A 21,674-nucleotide genomic window follows, 5' to 3' on the forward strand; every position below is an offset into this window, starting at 1 on the left:
CGTATAATGTGAAAAGTATAATCTGTATATTGAATTTCATTTTCAAAATTCGTTTTTTGACACGAATTTAATTCGGCTAAAATTGTATGAAATTGGTGTTGGGAAACATGTTGGATGTACGCTAAGAATGATATTACATGTTTTAAATTAAAAATCAACTCAAATTAACACCAGAATCGATGAAAATTGACCCAAATCTGAGACCCAAGGCGTCTTTTGCTTTGTCACCGTTTTGACGGATTTCAATGCCATCGACATCGAAAATTGGAATGATTGGACTCCGCATCGACTAGGCTACAAAAGCCTCATGGTATCGTTGTCGGGAAGCTGTCGAAAAATAGCCAATTAAAAGGATAACACTTTTAGGTTTAATCGAGCGATTTCAGGTCACAATTGGGTTAGGAAAACCTGATTACTAGACCCGATTGGTCAACGGGTTGGTCAAACCTGATACTCAACAAGTCAAACCGTTTAGTTAACAGGTCAACCAGTTTAGTCAATCGGGTCAACCCAACCCGGATCCTAACCCATGGATAACCCAGTCAACTGTTGATCTATCAATGGTCAAATAGTTGACTAGTCAACGGTCAATAATTGACCACACGTGATGACTAGTTCTGACACGTGGATACACGTGAAATGAGTTGTTCGATGTATGAGAGCGCATGAGTTGAGTAGTCTAGCACGTGGCGACGCATGAATGCATGTGCAGACATATATACGGCGCGTGGAGGTGCATGCGGTGTCGACTCGGCTTATGAAGGGGCGTATGAGCTTATTAGGGCGCGTGATAGCATGTGAAACTTATTTTTTGATCCTTGGATGTTGTGTAGTGCTCGGATCTGTATATGAGATGTGTTACATGGGTCTTACGGCATATAATGACATGTAATATCTTAGTCCAACTCCCGAAAACACATATTGGTGTTTTGAAATACATATTTCTACTTAATGCAAGTTTGTTAACTAAGGACCATCGCATTGCATGTCGAAACAATTAGTACTCTGTTGAATTCTCTTAATTGGAAAAGAGAGAATTTCCATGCATGAATATGATCCCTGTAATCAATGATCTTATTCGGGATGTAATTTGAAACTTTTTGGGACTGAGTGGATCCATTACAGCTTGCTATAGAGCGACGCTTAGTAATGTACGATATAATATTCATTATTTTATCGTTATTCTCAAAACTAATGTAATGCGAGGTATTTGACCTAACACAAATGTAATAGAGACTTTATCATAGATAAAGTGACTCAAAGATCGATACGGATTGATGAAATGGTCCTAGTCAAAATAGATGATGCATTTGTTGTATCATATATATTAGTTAAATGTAAGAATTCTGAGATTGGTAAAATTTAATGAAATTCTCATTCAGAATTAATATTAGCGCAATTAGATTAAAGTTTAAAATGTCAAGCATTTGTGTTATGAGAGATGATTGGGAACATAGTGAACTATCGATTTTGTGCCTTATGTGAGATATTTTGAAATTTTAATACGTAATTGCGACAATTGATGTGTATTTGATTACACTGATAGCGTTGTGTCTAATAGATATGTCTCTGTGATCTAGTTAACCATAAAATATTAGAAGATGATGGCTGATTTGAATGAGAATGATACTGAATAGAGAGAATTAAACCATGTGGCATTTGAAATGTATAATATCCTAGATGAGCAAAAGGCTTTGAAGGCAGTAAATCAGGTTAAGATAGAGTTGTGGCTGACTAAGGGATAGAAACAAAATGAGTGCCTTACACAAACGTGATGTGGATGTGCATCACGCATGTAAGAAGCAAGATGCACTTCGTGTGATATCTTGATCAGTTTTATGAATAACGATCTGGCATATGAGTACTAGTAATGTTCAACTGCATATGCCATAAGTATGGTTTTAGTTAAAAAGTTTAGAGGAACTACAGTCTCTAAATAAAGATAGTTGATTATTGAATTTGATTGAATGTCAAATCTGATCATAAAACTAAAGCCAGCTACACGTAACCTGATACATGAACGGTAGGTTCATTTAGAAAAATGATTTCTTCTCGATAGTGGGAGCGTATAAAGGTACATATGACCTACAGTAAGGAAAGAAGGACTTTTGTTAGTTGTTCTAGCCATATAAAATTGGAGGACAAGTGCCCTTGAGGCAGCTGAATTTAATACTCATACATACGTTACAAAATCAAATTTTAAAAGTGAGTGGCTCAAGTCTTAATATAGGAAGGAGATCGTTTAATGCTCAAAGAATAAGAACAAGGAATTGAAATGAGAAAAGTGGCAAAAAGACTAGAAGAAGAGACGAAAACAAGATGAGTAGTTGCAATAAAAGCAACAAGAATTATATCGCTTGTGAATGAACAGAGCTGAAAATGATAGTCTTGTTCAATATAAAGTGATGAAACTTTGTTCTCTAGTACTATGATATTAACTGAGTATTATCCTACGTGGATTATAGACTCAGAAGCCACCGATCAAGTAGTTCTTGATAAAAGATCTTTAGTAGATTTCTATCAAATTCTGAATAAAGTGAATTGGATATATGTAGGTAACAACACAAAGGTTGTAGTAAGAGGAATAGACACAAGCAAATAAATTTTACAGATGATCGAATCCTATACATACACGAAATCCAATATGCTCCAAATATTTAACAAATCTTGGTCAAAGTACTTGTTCTTCTTAAACTAGGATATAATTTGAATTTCTCTGGGTGTTTTATTGAAATGTGATAGAATTGATTTCTACAGATTTGGTTTGTTGGTTGAATGGTTATATGGTGTTTGTCACCTTATATTTTTGATAATGTTAAGTTTTTCATTATTTGCTTCTCTTATGTGTATGGAAATGAATGCAAATATATGACATGTTACATTAGGGCATGTTGGCCAAGATAGGTTGAATAAATTGGCCTATGAAAGTTTATTAGGAACTTTCACATAAATAGAATTGTCCATATGTGAGCATTGCCTAGTTGGAAAAACTTCTAGAAAACCATTTAACAAAGCTATAAGAGTTTGACTTCCTTTGCAATCTATTTACTTAGGTATATATTTTCCTATGAATGTAAAGTTTGAGAATGTATCTCATATTTCATTACTAGTGATGATAACAATGCTCGATTCAGTCTTGTCTACTTGATCTCCCTAAATCAGAAGCAGTAGACTGCTTTAGACGCTATATATAATTGAGGTTGAGAATCAATTAGACAAAATAGATAAGAGTTTTATGAACTCACCGAGGTCTTGAGCATTTGTTCCAAAAGTTCAAAGAACTGAGTAATGAAAGAAATAATATGGTAAATAGTAATTCCAAAACTTCGCAACAACCAGTGTAGTGAAGAAGAGTAATTGAACTCTATTGGAAATGGTTAAGTCAATGAAAGTGTAAGTAAAACGTCAAGTCAGTTTGTGATGATATGATATTAATTGCTGCTTGAGAACTTAACCGATTGCCTACTAATTCAGTTGCTTCCACTCCCTATGAGTTATGGTTAGATAGAAAATCTAAGTTAATTGATTGCAACCTTAGTGGTTAGCAATATCAATCCATAACTTTTCCAATAAATTTGAATAACTAGGACTGAGAAGAAATGAATGTCTCTTTATCAGATACGCTGAGCACTCCAAAGGGTATGTGTTCATTAGGGAGGATTTCGTTGGAAGATTAACTGAACTTGTATTAGAGATACTACATTCATAGAGGATATTTTTCTTAATAAGGATGATGTTGATAAAAGGTTTCATCTGAATGAGATGAGAAAAGAATAAGGATGGGTATATCTTAGCGACTATTAGTTGAGTACTGAGATATAAGACCTATACTTGTTCTAAATAATGGAAGCAAATACAATTAAACTCTAACTTATTTAGGATAGTGGGAGTAATGATCTTTAATTGTTTGCTTTGTTCATCTCACCCTAGTGGGAGCATTGAGATTAAACTTTAATCTATTTCAGATAGTGAGAGCATTAATTTTCAATTGAATTGGAGTGGACGTCCAAAAGTATTCAAGTGACGTTTTTAAAGTGAAAACAAAGTTTTCATAACCATTCCCTAAGATGATGAAGAACCTAAAATAAATGTCTCATCCTTTAATAAGAAAATTTTGAAATGCATTAGAAGAAGAGATGGAATACCAAGAAAACAAACCAATTCTAGGTTTTGGTTGACTTATCGCTAGATCGAAAATTCATTGGGAATGAATGAGTTTTCTGAATTAATCGTACGACAAATGGCTCAATAAATAGATACAATTTCACTTAATAGCAAAAAACTATACCCAATGAGAAGATATAGATTGTGTAGAAGGATATTTTCATCATTTATACTTCAATGTATTTGGTTCTAGCTATAATAACACATTTGAATTTAGAATTACACCAGATGAATGTCAAGACAATTTTCCTTAGTGAAAAACATGACAAAGAAATCTGTATGAAATGAGATATAGATCTTATTGTTATAGGTCTGAAGCACAGAGAGTGCGAGTTTCAAAGATATTGAATGACCTAAAACTGTCATCTAGATACTGGTACTTGAACTTTAAGATGATTAATCAAGACCATCATGTCTATGTGATAAAATCTGATGACAAATTTGTAATTCTATCGATGTGTATGATGATGTACAAATAGCTAGAAATGATTTGAAGTAAGTGATAATCATCAAAGGATGGTTGTCCATACTTTTGACTTGCAGGATGTGGGAAAACAGAATCCATATTGTGAATTTATATTTAGAAGAATTGTTCAAAGAAACTTTTAACTCTGTCATAAGAATGTTATATTCAAAAGGTTCTAGAACAATCTAATATGGTATACTGTGAACCCGTTGATATTCCTATGTCAAATGACGAATTATTGAGCCAAAAGAGATATGTCCTAAAACTTAAGATAGAAGCAGAGAAATGTCAAAGGTTACATATTCAGATGCCATCAGATGTATTATGTATGCTATGGTGCGTACATGCCTAGATATTTATTTTGTTATTGAGCTGGTTAGTCGATATAAGTAAATGTTGAAAAGAGCACTGAAAGGTTGTATGTAGAATTTTTGATATTTTTAAGGCTCTATGGATGTTTGATTATGTGATTAAGGATCGAACTTACGTTTGATTGGCTATTGAGATGCCAGTTGGGGAAGTATTTTAAACCAACGCAAATTGACTTATAGCTAAGTTTTCTTACTCCAAAAAGGCTTATATCTTGGAGCGATAAGAAATAGAGATACGTAGTCGTATCCACATCGGAAGCCTAGTATATAGCCTGTTCAGTTAATGTACAAGAAACTGTTTGGTTGAGAAGATTCTTCGTGAATCTAAGTAAACAGGACAATATTTCCGGAGCAATAGTTGTCTGTTGAAATATAAGATCTTGAATTTGTTATAAGATAACCAAACGTATCGACACTAGACATAACGTAATAAAAGACTCTATTTCCAAGAAGGAAATGAACGTACAATATAATTCTACGCATTGTATAGTCACTGATCTTTTGACTGAGATTCTTCCAAGAAAAGTATATCTTGCACATGTTAAATTTCTTGGATTGTGTAGACAATGATTGATGAGTGTTGAGCTTATATATTATACAAGTGATACAACGTCGAAAACCATGAATTTAAGTTCATTTTATGTTTTGAACTTACGTCCTAAAATTCTTGGGTTTTTATTGCATACACATTGTTTTTAGCTCAACAAGATTGTAATGTCACACAAGATAGAGATTGACTTACTCACACGAGCAATCACCTTTGGCGCTGAGAGAGAAAGCAAAAATGAGACATTATTCTTGAGAAATGTGATGCTGAGAGAGCATACCAATGGGAGACAAATTTCCCATGAAAAGATTTATTGAAATAAAAATGTCGCCTTGATGATTGATCAAGATGAGGTCATAAATAGATACATTTGAAAATAATCGATTTGGATTCCCCACGTCCAAATAACTTATGAATGCCAGATGTGAGTTCTTAATATATACAAATACCTGTAAGTGTGAAGATGATTAAGAACTCAGGTTAGACGCTAGTTGTAGCGACTGAACTAAGATCTGTATAGTGTTGTGAATGACATTTGAGAAAATACACACTGTAGCACATGATTCATACCATGTGTGCATAAGTAAAACGACCAGTTAAAGTAGTGGAAGGATGAATCCCTACTCCTTCATTGTGTCAGACTTTATGAGGATTACCTCATGTTGGTACCCTTTGACTCTTTACTGTTGTTCGATATTTACTCTTAGTGTTGCTATCTTAGCTTGGAACCTATGGCCATGCATGATTTGGTCTATGTAACATGACTAAAAAAGCAACTAAGTTTAAATTGAGAATTTTGAGCAGAAGAGGAAGACTTATATATATTACGTGTGTCCATTGATCGGTCGATCATGTCACTCATATAGAGATTGGACTTGATCATGGATACATAGGAAAATAACACAATGATAAATGAGGGATTAAAGGAAGCTAGTGTTATCGAGTAAGTCTGGGATGCTGCGAGCCTAACATTTTATTTTTGTTTTATTTGGGTTGAAGTGGCTATGTTATTCCTAATAGATGCATAGTATTTAGCTCCTAAGTGCAGGTTGCTCGTGAGGTCGCACGACACATTTGCAAGTATGAAACGTACTGTTATATGGGATTTCTGTGGCTAAGCATTTGGTTCGGGTGTGAGTGGGAGATATTGGATTTGGGTCCATCCATGATGGGTCAACCCAACTCGGTTCAATGTAATTGTCATGGGCAATTATGAGAAGGAGTTGGAGGGCAGTTGGACATACATAAATTGTCCAACTGCCTCCTCAAAATAAGAACGTTATTTTTCAGAAGAAAAGCATCTCTCTTCCATTCTCTTGCCAATGCAATGCACAGTAGATCATGTCTCCCAATACATGAGCAAATGGCGTTGTGGAAATAAACTAACGTCAATACCTCGCATAGAATTCGAAGACACTTCATCATAAATTGAAACGGGTACGCAAATTCGTATTTACAGATATCACAGATTTTGATCCTAGCATGTTTAATTATTTCCAACAATACTCTATTGATTTGATATTGAAAGATTCATGTATTAATTAATTTGGTTATAGTGGATTTGAGATTTCTGAACTTGGTCCTATAGATAGACCATGTTTATTGTTGAACCATGTAAAAATTGACTACCCTTTTTATGTTTGATGCACATTTATATTTTTTGCTACATGAGTTACTAAATACATAGTCACATGTATTATTAACGTATATATGTAAATTGTGTCAACGAATTGTGACCACAACCAATATGTTTGTTACTGACAGACTAGCCCTTGAAAAAGCTTTATAACCTCATCCCTCTTTTATTCATTACAAATATGTTTGCATACATGTTTAACATGAATTAAGAAGATACAGCTAACTAAAACACATTCAGATAACCGAAGATTTTAAAACTAATTGGAATGATAAAAAGGTGTTCAACTAATTAACCACTTGGCAAATAAGAAAATAGGAAATGGGCATTAAAACAAGGAAGTCGGACCGTAACATGTTGTTTAGTTACTAATAAAACACGAGTTTTATGACATACATCCAAAAACTAATTACTTGTAATGTGATGTACTTTTTAGAAAGTGATAAGAATCATAGTACCATTTGAGAGCCTTTTATTTAGAGTTGTGTGATCAATTCGAATGACTATTGTGGCATCATTTGGATTGTCTATGGAACTTTTGCTACTGATGAACCAGGAGAATTAGGGTCGCTTGGAGGAACATAAACGCGTGGAACAAGGCCATCAAAAGTCGCTAAAAGGCTAAATAGAAGAACATAATGATCAGAAGAAAGGAACAAATAAGTGAACAAGAAGTAACAATAGTGCTAGCCATTTATGTATTTTTCTACTTGTAGATTAATAACTAAGAGATGAACATGCTTACATGACATATAGGAAGAGAGAAGTGGCTTAACTTTTCAATATCAAAGTTGTGCATGACAAATCAAATTCAAAGTAATTTCACCTTTTTGAATTTTCTTCATTGATAAAGGTTAGATGTATAAGGCCATCACTTGTTGAAAAATGATGATGATGATGAGCAAGATATTATATTGTTTGCCAGCAAAACTTTATTTGGTTGAGAAAAATGAATTTCTTTTGCTTTTGTTGAAATTTTTATTTTGTTGCCCTGTTTGAAGGGGTAGAATTTTGAATTACCAAACTACGTAACACAATTTCTATGATCGAATTCTACAATGAGTTCATTTACTTTTCCTCAAACAATGACTTTTGTGATTTTGGTAAGTAGGCAATGACTTTTGTTGTTTCGTGAGTTTGTTAGAACATTTTAAAAGCAAGTGTCTTTTTCTTGTTCATGTCTGCTGAATGTAAAATTAGTCATTTTCATAAAATGGGAAAAACTGAATATTTTTGTTTGAGAGTTGATTTGTTTTTTTATCTGGGTTGATTATAGATGAAGAGATTGTTTTGGTTGTGATGACGTCAGAGTGAGATGTTCTATCAAAAAGGTAATTATTGATGACAAAGAAAATGAGATGATGATTGGATTTTGACTTCAAATAAGTTTGGTTGAAAGTAAAACTTTAGTTAAAAAATTTAACTTTTCAGAATTTAATTTTTAAAAAAAATTTAAGTAATAGAAAAAAAAAATTATTATTTTTTATATATTATATTTAAATAATGATTTTATATTTAATAATCTATAGAAGTTTAAATTTTCTATTTTTAAGAGAAATAGTTTGAGTTTTCAACAATCATGCATTGGAGTAAGTCTTTTGACCAACTATGAAAACAAATTATGCTTTATGGACATATCTGGCCCGTTGAATTAGTCACAATCTCCCAAAGACTTTATGAGCAACAGTGGTGACTCCAATTTTTTCTATTGGTTTGATGTAAATGGTGATTAATTTCTTGATAATATTCCACAAGTGATGGCCCACAATAGCTGACGACTAACCTCTGTCAAAAAAATAAAAAGGAAAAAGAAAAAAAGGTCAAGAAGACGCATTTAGTGTTAATTTGATTTGTCATGCATAAGTGGGACACTGAAAAGTCAAGCCACGACTCTTTTCCTATTTATACATGTAGGCAAATTAATCTCTAAGCGAGAAGAATAAATGAAGGGAAATTAAAATTTTTACCCTCATTGTAATCTGTGTATACATAATTATTACTCATTCTAAAATTTAAACAAATATACTGCAATAGAAATCTACTTTTCTAAAATACCCCTCCTTCTATATTCTCTCTCTTTTTCTCTATAATTTTTCTCTCTTCTTCCTTATCTTTCATGTGATAAAAAAATCATGTAAAAAATAGAATAAGTGCTTTAAAAACAAAAGAAGAAAGGAAAAAACCGAAAAAAGAAATAGATTTCAAATTAAGAATTTTTTACTGAAAAAAAAAAGTTAAAAAGGTTGGCAGAATAAAAGGGTTGGCGCCAACCCTTTTATTATATTATATTATAATATAATATAATAATTATAATTATATTATATTATATAATTATATATATAATATATAATATATTATATTATATTATATTATATAATTAATATATTATATTATATAATATAATTATATTATAATTATAATATAATATAATTATATTATATTATATTATATTATAATATAATTATATTATATTATAAAGGGTTGGCGTCACGCCAACCCTTCGCCTGTTTTAAATGTTGAGGGTAGGCGTTGATGCCAACCCTTGGCGTTAACGCCATAACAACCCTCAAAAATTAAAAAAGGGTTGGCGTGTGGCCAACCCATGCCAACCCTTTTTATTTTAAAGGTTGGCCTAGACCAACCTTTTTAATTGAAGGGTTGTCGTACGCCAACCCTTTTTAACTTTTTTTTTCAGTTTTTTTTTCAATTGAATGTCAATCTTATTCTGAAATCTGAAATCTACATAATAAGGTTCCATAGGTCTGCCAACCAGTTTTTTTTTTCCAGTTTTTTAACACAATATTATATTATATTATGTTATATTATAATTATATTATATTTATAATTATAATATAATTATATATAATTATTATATTACATTATAATTAATATATAATATAATAAAAAGGGTTGGCATCAACGCCAACCCTTTTATTCTACCAACCTTTTTAACTTTTTTTTTTCAGTAAAACATTCTTAATCTGAAATTTGTTTCCTTTTTCAGTTTTTTCTTTTTTTCTTTTGTTTTTAAGCACTTATACTATTTTCTATATGATTCTTTTATCACTTGAAAGATGAGGAAGAAGAGAGAAAAAGTTGTAGAGAAAAAGAGATAGAAGGTAAAAGGAGAGGTATTTTGAGAAAGTAGATTACTGTTGTGATATATTTGTTTAAGCTTTAGAATGAGTGACATTTATGTATACACGGATTACAATAAGGGTAAAATTTTCAATTTCCCATAAGTGAATGGATAGGAATATCGTATGTTCATTGCCCTAGGGCCACCCTTGCATTATTTTTGCATCACTTGTTTGTCATCCTATACAACTATTTACTACTTTGCCACTGGAACAAGGTAACAACTTAAGTCAAGGGATTATATAAATTAAACCAAATTTTACTAAATTTACTATGTCACAATCCTAAGTATAACCATTTTTTAAAATCTTTTACCCCCCTCACTACAGTAACCTAAGTTCACATAGCTAGGTTAACTTACTTTAATGTATGCAAATTAGATGGTTTTATGCAAGTAACTGTTTCCTCTTCTTCATCTGAAATATATAACAACTTTCAATTTTATCATTTAAAGAACCTCGATTAATCTAAGATAACAAAATATATATTAAGAAAAACTCAAAATTAATGGATTAACTACTATAAATTTAAACTTAAATGGGACTCCTAAATACATTCTTTTCCAAACCAAATTTTTGACTATTCCAATCAATATTTTGATTTTAATTTTATGGAATCAACTAATTAATACTAAAATTTATCAATAATTCAAAATGGCAGAAAATAAAATATGAAATTATAAGAGATAGAGAGAAAGTTAAAGAGAAAATAGAGTAAAAGCTTGACTTTACTATCCTATAGTTGACTAATTAATTTAATTAATATCCCAAAATACTATTTTCTTGCATTGATCATACATTTGATTTAGAGTAGCAACCAAAGGGTCCATATGTTATTTACAAATAGGGTATTGCCTCAAGTTCTTGAGCTTGTGGCTAATTATACAAATTCCATTAAAGTATTAGAATCAATAAAATTTAATGCAAATATCTGTCACCATTTATTATATGTAATTCAGAGCTTTGCATAGAATATATTCTAGTAGCAATGATTAAAAATGATAAGATTCATAAAGATTAAGACACCGGATGCTTAACATAGTTTGACCCGATGGTCAAAATACTTACATCTACAATGTAGCTATTAGCTTATTTGTATCTTTTAGTAAGTATACAACGAAGAATAAATACTCTCGATGTTTGTATTTAAGTCTATGTCAATTCATCTCTTTCCCTGTGTCGGTATATGTCCCTTTTATCTATTAAATGCTCTTTCATGTTTGAAGGATTATGGAGGAGAAATAACATTTAAACAAGGAGAATAAAGGGATTCCTAATTAAAACAAGATTCTAATATCTTATTCATATTCAAATTTAATTAAAAAAGTGAATATTCATAAAATTAGAAGCATCCTATATAGGAAGTTGAAGATAGCTTTCTATTTCTGTTATGAGTTTGAAATAGGAAAATATTTGTAGAAGCTTCTAAAAGATTATGTGCTAAGCAAAAGACATATATAATAAAAACTATTTTAACGGGAAACATTTCTAATAAAAACTATCATGAGAAACATGTTTTAATGGTTGCTCATAAAATTTAAACTATAGATCACACCTCACACATATACAACAAGTATCTTAGGTCTTCATTTGTTTTATGACGTTAGGTTGCACTAATGTACTATGGATCTCTAGTTTCCCATATGCCCTGCAGGATTAGTTCCAAAACATGACTACACCTTAAATTTGGGAAAACATGCATAACAATCTAGTCTCATGAAAAACTATGTTAGGATATGCTTTCATGAAAACTATGTGCATGCACTCGAACAACTGAAGCATATAAATCATGCTCATATCTTGCCTTAACCGTTAAACTTATGTCATATTAATGCCCTAACTTATGTTCATGTTCTTGGCATGGTTTGGTACTACTGTGCACCTCATGCATCCTTTAAACTTATAGGACATCACTGTCAAGGTATGAATATAATACATGAATGTCCATTCAACTTTACTTTGTTGTATGTTTGTAAGCTTTGAGTGAACCAATGTGCACTTCTTCTTTTTGTGAATGATGCCTTCACTATTGGTCTTTCATAATTATGATTTCATGCACGATTATACATTTCCTTGAACGCTTGTTCACATCCTATGTCAAGAATGTCTTCCTCTCTTACGTTCATGACCATAGTTTGCTATATAGGAATTGTCATCATTTCAAATTCAAGAACATTACACTTTTCTACACAATTATTCATCATGTCTAGTCTTATATGTCATGAATGATTGTATGTTTCATTCATATGATCGTCTATTGTTCTTCAGTGGCTTAACCCTAATTGACAAACAATCTTGAAATTCATATGCATAATCATTTGTGTGCATACAAACCCTAAGTAACAGGTCTCTATTCTATTTCATGTCATACTTGTAACACCTACAAGTAAACCCAAGGGCATTTCAGTCTTTTTCTTGTTTGAAATTGAGCTAATTAATATTTTTCAGGAGGATACACACTCGTATATGGGGGTATGCACCATTGTGTATCATTAACAAATTTGAATTTATTTGATAAGATAAGAATCGCGACAAGATAGGAGGTTACCTTAGTTATGTGATGTGACACACATCCGTGTAGAGTCTATAGGCGTTTATGTATTGTGTCTGGCGAGCAAAAATAAAAATGCATTTCACCTAATTCTTTCATATTTTTCTCACCTCTAAACATACCCAAATGAGATAGTAGTGAGAGGAGAGTCTTGCAACTGTTAAAAAAAGTCACTGCTCACTGGAAATCACTGTAGCCACTAGAAGAATTGCTTATACATTGGAAGACAAGTAAGTTGGTCCTTCTCTTTACTAAATTAAGCATGATCTAATTAAGCTTAGCATGTAAATTAAAAGACATTGATTCTTGATTGATTTTGATGCCTTGATAATCCTTTTATACTTGTTTATGCGTATGTGATGATGGATTACTTTGAAAATTTATAAGATCATAAAGTTTAAATTTTGTTTAAAGATTTGTGATTAATATTAGTGTTAATCTATAGGATTCATTAATGTGTGTGTTGAATTGATTTAAGAATGTTTAAGGTGCTTAGAAACATCCAATGAACTTGATATGTGATAGTATCGCCGAAGGCCAATTAGAAAAGTAGGGAATTTGTGACTTTTTATGATTTTTGGATCGTGACACACGATCGTGTATGGCCTCATACACACTCGTGTTTTAGTTTAAAAAGGAAATTCTATAATTTTCATGTGCTAGTTCTGAGGAAAGTCATACATGACTGTGAAATATGTGACACATGCCCACGTGTGATTTTCCAAAAGTGGACATTGCATTTAAAAAGAGGCACACACCAGTGTAGCTAGTTAAAAGACTATTTTACTATTAGTTCAAGCATAATGAAGGGAAAGAAAGAAGAAGAGGAAGAATAGGAAACTTTACTAAAAAAACAAGCTGGATAAGACCAGACAATGTGCTCGACTAAGTAGAAGACAACATAACACCTCGATTGGGTCAAATCTTGGTTGGAAATTAAAAAAATTAAGGAAAGTGATTCACATTCAATTAGCCATCAATTGTGTACATAAATGGTAAGACAAGTGAAAGCAATAGTGTTGGATAGCTATGAGATGCATCATGTAGTTGGCACCAAGGTGTATAGCCACTTAATTTATTCAAGTGTGCATGGTAAGGATTATGGGTTCTTTGATATTTCCTCACATGGTCAGTGAAATGCATCACATATATACCTAAGGTAAGGGTCATCCTAGGATAGTTTAGACGTCAGTTTTGATTAGCTTATATGATAAGGAAATAGACTGCTATCAAATTACTTTTCAGTGTGACTAAGGTGTTTTAGATAGCTAGCCCAATAGGCTGTATGACATGTGTGCAAGGCATGACAAATAGTGAAACACAAAGTGTCTTATGTTTTCACTAGGGTATCAATTATGTCGATTTCAAATTAGGCACTAGTAATCTTGGTAGATGGCCTATGTTAAGGCACGAAAGTCTCGAGTTATAACCATATTCAAATTCACAAATGGAATGTTAGGTTTACCAATTTTATGAATATTCAGAGTGTCGAGAGGTTACCAACTTACTGAGTGTTTTCACTCACGGGTTTCTTTTTTATTCTTTTACTGGTAGAGATAAGTTATAGGGCATGCGAGAGTGTCGATGAGCATATGCATAAGGGTGAGGGGCATAACTATATTTTTTTATTTCTTTCCTTTATGTATGAGGAATATTTAGTCAATTTTGAGATTTATTTATCTGCAATAATTTTAGATTGAGTTTGTAGACTTTTCATGCATTTATGAATTATTAATAAATGAAATATTTCAATATCTTCTTATCACATTTTTTGCACATTTAAGAATCAAGATCATGTATTAAATTACAAAGTTTTAAATTTAGTAATCCAGTTGTGCATGTCTCTCTAGGTCATATTTCAGGTTGGGATATTTCTCTAGAAAGGTGTTACATTTATGGTATCAAAACATGATCTTGATACCCAAAAGGTGTTAAGTTCATAAGTGTCTAAAAGAACAAAATAAAGTTAAGTAAGAAAAAGTAGCACCCCATGCAATGTTGACCATTCCTGCATGCCTATTACTGTAAGTATGATAAACTTGCATTGAGTTAGAGTGGTATATGTGTCTTAATCAAGATTTTATTTCAAGATAAAGAGATCTAGGAGATTGATTAAGGATGCCTTAAAGGTTACCAACCAAGAGAGGAGCTAAGTTAAAGCTTAAAGGCAAGCATCCAATATGCTAATTGTGTTATTATTAGATAGTGAGACTATTCAATAAATAGTTAAGAGTATTCTAAGATAGAATAGAAAGACATCTAAAAGTTTTGGATACCGAGTTCATGCCCTATAGATTCTTGAGCAACCTCTAGTTACGAAGATTCTACCCCAGTAGAACAAAATTAAGATAGTAGGTGGCAACAGAGGTAGGCTCACTCTATCTATAGTTCGGTAGGCAAACATTAGCCTTTTTACCTAAGAGGCAGTGCAATATCATATAGGTTACCAGCTAAGGAGTGGCTAGAAGTAATTAAGGATGTCATGAGGATTTACACCATGAAAAATGTAGATAAGATTTAGTATGTTAGCCTTCTACTTAAGGATGATGCAAACGTAGGGTGGCAAATGCTATGTGGGACTTGTCGAGTATTAGAGATGACTTAGGCTAACTTCAGATAGGCTTTTGAAAGGGAGTATCTGTCTGTAGATATCATATATATGAAGGCCCAAAAGTTTCTTCATATAAAGTAGAGTAATATATCAGTTAAGAAGTTCTTTACAAAGTTGAACTCTTTAGCCAAGTATGTTCTAGGAGTAACCAGCTCAAACCAAGGGAAGCTAGAGATTTTTCTTAGTGGACTCAAATAAGATATTGTTAAGGATGTTATGATAAGAGATAATCCTCCCAGATCTTTATCAGAGGCCTTTGGAAGAGCATTGAGGTTAGAGGCCATAAAGCATAAGATGGCTCGAGACAAGGGAATACCAGATAAGCCAGTGCCAATAGTATTAAGGTAAGTGCCCTACAGAACTAATTGAATTTGGCATTTATGGATGTAATTTTATATTAATAATTAATAAAAGCATTTATTGTTATTTAATTTATATGTTTTTTATTTATATGATCATAAGAGTAACATGCCTTTGTGATGGTAAAGTTATGATAAGGGGATAAGACAATTGATCGTGAGAATCCTATGTAAATATTTAATGGCTATTTTAGAAATGTCCGTAATCCTAATATTACAATAAGCAAGTGTATGTGTAATGATAATAGGATTATCATAGTGTTTAGTGACCCTAGTAAAAATGGCGATTGTTCTCACCTGTCGAAGCTATTGTAAAGAGCTTAGTGTAACACATGGTGCACATTGTAAGCGTGTTCATCAGATTGACCCGGCACAAGATATCTCTATAGATGGTTACTCTAATGTCTATAGAATAAATCTTCTGAACATTGTAGGTACATGTGATCTTTTGATCTGAGATCGCTAGACCGTCTCATGTAAGGATTGGTATAGTTCGACACTATCTAATATGCCATCATAATTAAGGTAACTATAAAGGTAGTAATTGACCATATCATGAGATGCATAAAGACTATGGTTGATCAATAAAGGATTCGTCACTCTTAAACATAAGAGAAGATATCTTATATGAGAATATTAAAAGAAATCTATATGACTGCTTAAACATAGTGGGATAAAGTTGTAGCCTGATCCATGTTAGTCATTGATGTCTATCAATTCATAACAAGGAACTATTGAGATAGACATTTTTCTATGTCTCAGCCTCGAGAGCTATTAATTGACAAAAAGATTGAATTACACCTAATTATGATGTTGTAAAAGTTTAAGAGATGTCCGCTGACACTCTGTCATCCATGACACCATGATGCTTTGCCAGAGGCCAATCTTGGTTTGTGTCTAAATTCAATCTGAATTTGAACACTACTAGTTTGATAGAGAGCTTATATGTTACATGCGCATAGGGGTTAATTCGAAAATAGAGGCAATAATTATTTGGTGATAATCTAGTTGACCACGCTTTGGCCAAAGAACACTTGTTGTGCATGGTGTTAGATGGCACCACATAAAATTATAAAAAATATGGCACAACTAGACAAAAGATTGTCCAACTGTGCAAAGCTTAAAGCCATACTAAGCAGTATACTTATGGTGCCACCTATGCATGGCTTGATGCATATCGGGTAGCACACTTGTGTGCCACTTGTGCAAATCATGAAACATCTCGGTTATGCATGTTTACATGCCGGCTGTGAATGTGTGTTGAGGGTGTCAAGTTTGGATGAAATCAATGTTGTACTAGACATATATTTAAAGTGTGGGTTAAGAATAAATTAAAAAGATCGAACACATACATAATTGAAACCTTAGTCACAAGTTTTTTGTTTTTCTCTCTATATTCTCGTGAACACACATAATCCAATAACAAAGCCCTAGCAACTTTCTTCTTGGATTGCCTCTTACATATTCATACTCTGCATGGATACTAAGACATCATCTCTCAAGGGTTGGATAACATTCAATCTCAAGCCATGTGAAAATATGGAGGAGCCACTAACGCAGGTATAAACCTAAAACATTCTATCAGTGTTTTGCATAATTCATAAATATATGTTCTAAAACGGATATCCTACTTAAGGTTTTTAGACTTTTTTTATTTTTAAAATTTTAAATTTTGTTGTGCTGCCAGTTATTGGCACCCTGAGAATTCTACAGTGGTATCAAGGAGAGTGGTTAGCATATTTTCATGAAAATATGTACCTGTTGTTTTTTTTTTATTAATGTTATATGTTGATTGCATGTACTTAGATTAATCTAGACTAAAATTGGTAAATATAATTTGCAATTATGTTATTGTACGATTTATTGAGTATTATGTACAACATAAACTGTGTTAAATTATTGAGTGATGGTATCTAAATTTTTGTTTGAGTTTTGTTGATATTTGTAGGTTAAATTTTGGTTGAAAGTCATAGGTTTGGTGTCGTTGCATGAAATCACCTTTAAAAGCTATTGATTGTATGATTTAAACGTTACCGTCGATGTTAATATGATTTATATGTCGTATTCTCTCGCCCCAATGATTGGCTTATTGAGAATGGGAGTTTTCTGGATTTTTCATCATTGGGAAACCTAAAAACCTGGGCTTGGAAACCCCCCATGCACAACTTATTCCAACCATGCATGTAAGGTGTCAGACAGAAAAGCCTTTGCACCATGAAAAGTGTAGGGCTAGACCATTTTTGGTCCAACCGTGTTTGTCTCTTAGTGCAAGGCACCAAGATATGGCACGATTGGACCATAATTTAGTCTAACTGTGCACATAGTGCACGGTTAGACCAATTTTGGTCTAGTCATACTTCTTTGTGCATGCCCTACCTTAGTTGCATTATAATTGTGCCTAAGTTGTGACTTCAATGGTGCAATATCCTGGAATTTTGTTGAATTCCAATTGCACAACTAGACTATACATTTGCATGCCCGACAAAGTTAAAACTTTTAGTTTAGTCCTATTTTCTTGAATTTGGACTGAATTGAGATTTTCATGCATTTTGGGTTGGATTACAATTTTTCAATATTTTAAGGATGAAAATGTAATTTAATACTTGGGATAATAATAATAATTACAAATTTAATTTTTAATTGATATGTATATGTATAGATATATGTATGCACAGTGCTTGGAACACAACCAAAAAACCTTTGTGGATGGTTTTCTATTTTAATTTATTTTTTAGTTATAATTCCTAAATAGAGTTCTGATATGTAAGGACTACAACAAAATAGATTGCTCTCCAAATAAGAGGTTGACCTATGTGTTAGAAATAGAACATGTGTTTTTGAATTTAGCCGTAAGTGTTTATTATCTTAGGTTGCCTACTAGGCTAGTTTTAGAGTTAAAACTTTATTATTATGTATCTCCTGTTTTTAGAAACTTAGTTTTTGTATCTGTTTTGGACAAAGAATGAGCGATATTCATTTTTTATTGTTGGTGTTATTATAACCATTAGCTTATATAAATACCTGCAAGTGTGAAGATGATTAAGAACTCAGGTTAGGCGCTAGGTGTAGCAACTGAACTAAGATCTGTACAGTGTTGTGAATGACATTTGAGAAAATACATACTGTAGCACATGATTCATACCATGTGTACATAAGTAAGGCGACCAGTTAAAGTAGTGGAAGGATGAATCCCTACTCCTTCACTGTGTGAGACTTTATGAGGATTACCTCATGTTGGTACCCTTTGACTCTTTACTGTGTTCGATATTTACTCTTAGTGTTGCTTTCTTAGCTTGGAACCTATGGCCACGCATGATTTGGTCTATGGAACATGACTAGAAAAGTAGCTAAGTTTAAATTGAGAATTTTGAGTAGAAGAGGAAGACTTATATATATTACGTGTGTCCATTGATTGGTCGATCATGTCACTCATATGGAGATTGGACTTGATCATGGATACATAGGAAAATAACACAATGATAAAAAAGGGATTAAAGGGAGCTAGTGTTATCGAGTAAGTCTGGGATGCTACGAGCCTAACGTTTTATTTTTGTTTTATTTGGGTTGAAGTGGCTATGTTATTCCTAGTAGATGCATAGTATTTAGCTCCCAAGTGCAGGTTGCTTGCGAGGTTGCACGACACATTTGCAAGTATGAAACGTACTGCTATATGGGATTTCTATGGCTAAGCATTTGGTTCGGGTTTTCCATCATGTGTGAGTGGGAGATATTGGATCTGGGTCCACCCATGACGGGTCGACCTAACCCAGTTCAATGTAATTGTCATGGGCAGTTATAAGAAGGAGTTGAAGGGCAGTTGGACATACATAAATTGTCCAACTGCCTCCTCAAAATAAGAACGTTATTTTTCAGAAGAAAAACATCTCTCTTCCATTCTCCTGCCAATGCAATGCACAGTAGATCATGTCTCCCAATACGTGAGCAAATGACGTCGTGAAAATAGACTAACGTCAATACTTCGCGTAGAATTCAAAGACACTTTATCGAAAATTGAAACAGGTACGTAAATTCGTATTTATAGATATCACAGATTTTGATCCTGGCATGTTTAATTATTTCCAACAATACTCTATTGATTTGATATTGAAAGATTCATGTATTAATTAATTTGGTTATAGTGGATTTGAGATTTTTGAACTTGGTCTTATAGATAGACCATGTTTATTGTTGAACCATGTAAAAATTGACTACCCTTTTTATGTTTGATGCATATTTATATTTTTTTGCCACATGAGTTACTAAATACATAGTCACATGTATTATTAACGTATATATGTAAATTGTGTCAACGAATTGTGACCACAACCAATAAGTTTGTTACTGACAGACTAGCCCTTGAAAAAGCTTTATAACCTCATCCCTCTTTTATTCATTACAGATATGTTTGCATACATGTTTAACATGAATTAAGAAGATACAGCTAACTAAAACACATTCAGATAACCGAAGATTTTAAAACTAATTAGAATGATAAAAAAGTGCTCAACTAATTAACCACTTGGCAAATAATAAAATAGGAAATGGGCATTAAAACAAGGAAGTCGGACTGTAACATGTTGTTTAGTTACTAATAAAACACGAGTTTTGTGACATACATCCAAAAACTAATTACTTGTAATGTGATGTACTTTTTAGAAAGTGATAAGAATCATAGTACCATTTGAGAGCCTTTTATTCGGAGTTGTGTGATCAATTCGAATGACTATTATGGCATCATTTGGATTGTCTATGGAACTTTTGCTACTGATGAACCAGGAGAATTAGGGTCGCTTGGAGGAACATAAACGCGTGGAACAAGGCCATCAAAAGTCGCCAAAAGGCTAAATAGAAGAAGGAACATAATGATCAGAAGAAAGGAACAAATAAGTGAACGAGAAGTAACAATAGTGCTAGCCATTTATGTATTTTTCTACTTGTTGATTAATAACTAAGAGATGAACATGCTTACATGATATATAGGAAGAGAGAAGTGGCTTGACTTTTCAATATCCAAGTTGTTCATGACAAATCAAATTCAAAGTAATTTCACCTTTTTGAATTTTCTTCATTGATAGAGGTTAGATGTATAAGGCCATCACTTGTTGAAAAATTATGATGATGAGCAAGATATTATATTGTTTGGCAGTAAAACTTTATTTGGTTGAGAAAAACGAATTTCTTTTGCTTTTGTTGAAATTTTTATTTTGTTGCCTTGTTTGAAGGGGTAGAATTTTGAATTACCAAACTACGTAACACAGTTTCTGTGATCAAATTCTACAATAAGTTCATTTACTTTTCCTCAACCAATGACTTTTGTGATTTTGGTAAGTAGGCAATGACTTTTGTTGTTTCGTGAGTTTGTTAGAACATTTTAAAAACAAGTGTCTCTTTCTTGTTCATGTTTGCTGGATGTAAAATTTGTCATTTTCATAAAATGGGAAAAACTGAATATTTTTGTTTGAGAGTTGGTTTGTTTTTTTATTTGGGTTGATTATAGATAAAGAGATTGTTTTGGTTGTGATGACGTCAGAGTGAGATATTCTATCAAAAAGGTAATTATTGATGACAAAGAAAAAGAGATGATGATTGGATTTTGACTTCAAATAAGTTTGGTTGAAGGTAATACTTTAGTTAACAAATTTAACTTTTCAGAATTTAATTTAAAAAAATTTTAATTAATAGAAAAAATGAAAAAAATTATTATTTTTTATATATTATATTTAAATAATGATTTTATATTTAATAATCTATAGAAGTTTAAAATTTCTATTTTTAAGAGAAATAGTTTGAGTTTTCAACAATCATGCATTGGAGTAAGTCTTTTGACCAACT

At 32.3% G+C, this 21,674-nt stretch overlaps 1 long non-coding RNA gene across 1 annotated transcript; it reads right to left on the reverse strand.

Annotated features, from left to right (window-relative positions):
• Window positions 1-20,198: 20,198 nt before the first annotated feature.
• Window positions 20,199-21,439, reverse strand: LOC123203780. Its single transcript, XR_006499362.1, has 2 exons — window positions 20,812-21,439; window positions 20,199-20,683 (listed from the first exon to the last, which is right to left on the reverse strand). It is a non-coding gene; the product is annotated as an uncharacterized LOC123203780 (long non-coding RNA).
• Window positions 21,440-21,674: the final 235 nt, after the last annotated feature.

Source organism: Mangifera indica, chromosome 19 (genome assembly GCF_011075055.1).
Source record: "Mangifera indica cultivar Alphonso chromosome 19, CATAS_Mindica_2.1, whole genome shotgun sequence".
NCBI classification, from domain to species: domain Eukaryota; kingdom Viridiplantae; phylum Streptophyta; class Magnoliopsida; order Sapindales; family Anacardiaceae; genus Mangifera; species Mangifera indica.